Source organism: Arachis stenosperma, chromosome 2, assembly GCF_014773155.1.
Source record: "Arachis stenosperma cultivar V10309 chromosome 2, arast.V10309.gnm1.PFL2, whole genome shotgun sequence".
Taxonomy (NCBI): Eukaryota; Viridiplantae; Streptophyta; class Magnoliopsida; order Fabales; family Fabaceae; genus Arachis; species Arachis stenosperma.
The window spans coordinates 85808985-85814384 of record NC_080378.1 but is presented as its reverse complement, the minus strand read 5'-3'; the positions used below and the strand labels follow the sequence as shown (position 1 = coordinate 85814384).

Here is a 5400-nt window from a genome sequence, read left to right as displayed (position 1 = left end):
GCTTCCTCTTCTCTCTACAATTAGGATAGAATTAGGTTAATTCCTCTTAAATCTAGAGTTTAATTCTTGTTTTCATCTAGTTTTCTTTATAATTTCTTATTCTTACATCTTTGTTCTTCTTAGTTCTCTTGTTAATTTCCATTTTTATGCCTCTTTTTAGTTTATGAACACTCTTGTCAATTTCAATTTTATTTAATGCAATTTGAGATTTTATGTTCTTTTCTTGCTTGTTTGAGTTGTTATTGTTGATTCCTTGCATTGGGTAGTTGTAGATTTATTATTATTGCAATTTTATGATACTTCCTTTTATGCCTTTCAAGTGTTTGACAAAATACTTGGTTAGACTTTAAAGTAGAATTTGAACATTTTTGGTTTGGAAAGAGAAATTAGACAATCTTGGGTCATTAATACCTAACTTATTTTGGTAATTTAGAGTTGTTAGTTAATATTGTTTCTATTGACTATAATCTCTTGCTAATTCAATTAGTGAGTTAATTAGAACTTTTGGATTGAGATTAACTAGACTTATTTAACTTTCTTCCTATGTTGAAGATAACATTGTATCTTTTCCCGATGTTGAAGATTACTTAATAGGATTAGCTCTTTTTAATTATTGTATGATAATTAATGACTAGAATAAAAAAGTTATATTCTCAATCCTTACTATGAATGCCTCTTTTTAGTAATTGTTTTCCTTAGTTGTTTGCTTTACATTTCTTACCATTTAATTTCTTGCACTTTTATCAACCCAACTCATGAAACTCATAACCAATAATTGAACACTCGATTGTAATTCCTAAGGAGAATGATCCGTAACTAATACTCTCGATTATTTTTGTTGAATTGGACTTATGACAACCAAAAATTAAACTTTAATTGAGTGTTACTTATCTTTTTGGAACTATACTTGCAACGAAATTATAAAAAAATTCAAAGTCGACGAGTTTTAATCTTTCAATAGACCCGATATATATTTCGAGCAGGGTCTGAATTATGACAAACTCGATGTAACCCAACCCATGTACACCCTGAATTATGACAAACTCGATGTAACCCAACCCATGTACACCCCTAACACGTGTCACGCGCACTTTGTCTCGTAAGCAGTATAAACGAGATAAGACAACCCATGTACACCCCTAACACGTGTTACGCGCACTAACTTCATCCATTAGCTTATCTCGTTTATACTGTAAACGAAATAAGGCAGGAAGACATATTTTTGTAATAATTTTTTTATAATTATTTATCAGTAAATAAAATAGTTATTTAATTTATTTAAATAAAAAATTCTATATATATATATACAGGAATAATGAACAGAACGGACATGATAGACAAAATAATTACACTTGGTTTGAAAGCAGAAGTTAAGACTATCCCGTGGTGCTATTTTTACAAATTTTTATATGGTTCCCAAAACAAATAAACCCGTGTATAGCTTCGTGTTGTACTGTCATATACTCATATTCCTCCCACTATGTTAGAAGAGGTTATACGTGTTTCTTCTTTTTGTGAAAGAGTAAAGTATCCGTATTGTTAAATTCATCCACATTCAAGTACAGTCACATAAGGCAGGGTAGAATCAGCTAGTGGATGGACCCCAAACAGTGTAGAGGGACTCGATCCATAAAGAACATTAAATGCAAGTGTGTAGACTATCATTGATCTCCCAATGCCTCTACCTCTCAATGCATTAAACCTATCTTTTTGTACAGATGTGATTGTAAACAATATTAGCGCAAAATACCACACCCCATAAAGAGGACAAAATACATTAGGAACAGGTAAGTGTTATTTTCCGAATTTTATTGTACCTCTCATGTTTTGAACGAATAAGTGGAACCTAATGAAATGAGGATCCTCTAGTTGCCTGTTCCTGCAAAGACAGCAAAAAATAAATAAATAAATAACGCAGCAACTAATGTACAAATCAATCATAAAATTCATGCCAATAGGTATAGATACCATAGACAATACAAAAATACTCTCCACAAAATTCATACCTAAGGCAACAATTGAATCTTCTGGGACTAAACTGTTCCTTGCCACAAATGTCATCACAAACCAAATTCATACCTGCAATTAACTTGCACAATATTCCAGTGAAAAATTTCAGGCTCAACTTAAGGGTAAGAAAAGAAAACCAGAATAGCAAGCCTAAACGGGACCAGAGATACAGAAAGAATTCAATATCATTTAGATAATGTACTGCCAAATGTAGAAGCCACCCATGGTTGCTGGCAACACTACTTTTGCTTTGTCAGTCATTGCAAACACAACCTCCTTATTGCCACCTATAGCACATCCCTTTCACTTTTGCTAATGTGGCCAGAAGCATTGTGTTATTATTCTGCTGAACCATATGTAGAGTTAAAGGGGAACGGTGAAGCAAAAACAGATCAGAATTATAAGAAAAATTAGTATGGACCGTCATTTAGAGTAAAGGTGGATCTTGACAATGGATTTCAGAGTACATGATAAAAAGGTGGAGTTGAGGGTGGTGTTTTTGATGGGGATGGAACTTGGAAAGTGTTTTTTTTTTTCCGGTGGATTAGACTTGTTACGATGTGAAGAATGTATAGGCAGATAAGTCGTAAAACCTGCAGTTTATGGCATTGAAGAATTTGTAGTGGCAAAGGAGTTAACAACTACTGCTAGAGGTAGAGATAGTAACTGCACTAAATTTTTACAACTTATACCTGGAGTGTATACTCCCATTGTCTTGCTAAAATTCTTCAGAATGTCAAAACCCTTTGTCTATCTCATTCACAAAAGACAATCACTTTATTCCAAAAGCTCTATGTCATGTTACTTTCAACCTTAGTTAGAAGCCTTAATTCCCTCACGGTGACCTCATGCCCCACCAAGTGAATCCCAAGCATCATCCCTTTCTATTACATGACACCCTATCTGAGCAACACAACACAGAACAAACACACAGCCGAAAACACAGAATCACTCCCATAGCTGCGTTCAAAATAGCCTAAAATAACCTTAAGCATATAAGGCATGATTACTTCTGGCAAAAGGATGCAAAAATCCCTTCACCCCTTTTCAATCACTGATAGTGGCTTGGATATACTAGTTCACCATCATGTTTGTCACATTGCTGCATTTTCTCTCAAGCTTTGAAAACCCAAAATCTAATTCTTAGATTTATGTTCACGGCTTATCTAAGAAAATAATCAAAATATAGAAATAAAATCAAAACATGATGTAAGCACAATATTTTTATTAGGTATATCAGGTAGATAAATCTTGTCAAAGTATGGCTCCAGTTTTGTACAGTACTAAATGATGTGCAGTAGAGTAAGCCAAGTATTACAGAATAAATTATATACCATGATAATAATGAATGCATGGGATTATTGTGAATCAACACATGAAATAGAAAGAAAATGAATGAGAGTTGTTCAAGCTCAATAGGATCAGAGAAAGAGACCAAAACTAAACTCCATAAAAAGGACTGAAATATTAATAAGTATTCTACCCATCAATATAATAGATATTCAAATATTCAATATAGTAAACAATGTACCAGTTTTATCAATCTGGTAGTTATATTGAACAAAATGAGTAACATGCTAGAGACTCAATGCGCTACTATGCAATAACTTTATTCAATCTATGTGGTCCAATTCTTCAATAATAGAAAGAATATGCTTATTGTAAAATTTGTTTGTTCTACTCAACTAGCCCCAACAAATTGGATGGACAAAATGACTTCCTAAAATAGTTCCACCACAGTTATAGAAGATTAGACCTAGAATATTACCATCCATCACTGTGAATACATTAAAATAAGCTAACAGTATTCTAAAAAATAAAAGGTCCCCTGAAAAAATAGGAATTTGATAATCAAAGTAGCCATGTTCACAATGGCAGATCATACTGGTTTATCTATTTTATACAATAATAACTAAGTCAAGGAAACTACCCAAAAAGGCAATCAACATGACAAGGTTTTCCTTGGTTGTGTTGCAAAATAATTAAAAATGTAAATGTTATGGAGCATCAACCATTGATGCATCATGCTAATACGTGTAAAAAACCAGAAACATCTGCCAAGATCCATATGTTTCAAATGCAAATATGCATGCATAGTCACTATATATTGTTAATTGTGTAAAACTTTTGATAAGACGAGAAAACTGATATAACTATTTTGTGCAGAAGGAAATTAGAGATAAATATATACCCAAACTTAGTCACAAGCATTTTAAAGTTTGGGTTGTCATATGGACATATGGAGGCTTCTTGGACCCCTCAAGACTAAGAGACATTATCGCAAACCAAGCATCGGATTAAAAACAGTAAAACCTCATACTAAATTAACATTGGTTTCCATATCGATTACCTGCTCAAACCCTAAGTGGTTTGGCTTGTTGCCAAGAGGCCCTAACAATCGATCAACATAAATGCAAGAGTTTATAGAAATAACTTTTACCATACAATGCAGCATGTCCTAAAAAAGGCACCAAGAGGCACTGACCTTTTCAATTGCCTCTCATCAATGCCATAGCTGCTTCACCTTCTAGATTATGTGACTACAAATATAAGAATAGCATAAGATAGGAAACAAGATAGAAAACAGACCAAGAAAAAGTCATTACAAAATATTACAGAGACAATTTGTATTCCAAATTAGACAGAAGACGAAAGGTTCATGAGCCAACAACAATGCCTTCCCTAGCAGAAACACCAGTTATTCCTTCTTTTATTTTTCTTTTTTTTTTTGGCATTTGTTTGAAATGACATAAAGATGGCTCTAAAACCAATAACCCACATCACAATAAGCAATACAAGTTTCAAATTTTCATATCTACCCTCAACTCCACAATCCTACTAAAGCTTTTTGCCTCCACCACCTGCATTGTTGCCTCCAGCAGCCTGACCTGCTTTCTTTGCCGCTTTCTCCTGTAGAGCTTTTGCATCTCTGCCCATGAAAATAAATAAATAATCACAATCAGGCATTAATCAGATATAGAAGATAGAGTTTGTGTCTTGTGGGAAGAAGAACAACCTTTCCCTGCGTTGTTCTGGGGTCAATCCATCACTCTTAGACTGTTTAGCTTTTCCAGCGTTTCTGGCCTGAGCCCTCTCACGGTCTCGATCTCTTTGATTACCGCGTTCGCCAGAGTTAAGTCAAATTTTGGAAAAAAAATTGCATAAAAAAATTTAATGTATCATAGTATTGATTATGCAACATGTTATCTATTTTTCTCAAGAGACAAAAGGAACTTGCTATACAAGAAAAGGTAATCAGAACGCTTCAAAAGGATATGAGTCATTGTTGATCGATGATTCTTGTGAAAACCAAACGAGATCGTAGACTAAGAAGAGCCCCTTAGGAATCAAAACGCAAGCAAAATAATAAGCAAGATTTCAACACCGAAA

The 5400-nt window shown here is 33.7% G+C and overlaps 1 long non-coding RNA gene across 2 annotated transcripts; it reads right to left on the bottom strand.

Moving 5' to 3' along the window:
* Positions 1–749: 749 nt before the first annotated feature.
* LOC130961158 (uncharacterized) lies at positions 750–4550 on the bottom strand. Of its 2 annotated transcripts, none has more exons than XR_009079380.1 (3): positions 2703–4550; positions 2007–2353; positions 750–1879 (listed from the first exon to the last, which is right to left on the bottom strand). It is a non-coding gene; the product is annotated as an uncharacterized LOC130961158 (long non-coding RNA). The 2 variants fall into 2 exon arrangements; XR_009079379.1 differs by having other exon boundaries at positions 838–1879; positions 2007–3176; positions 4496–4539.
* Between the last annotated feature and the right edge of the window lie 850 nt (positions 4551–5400).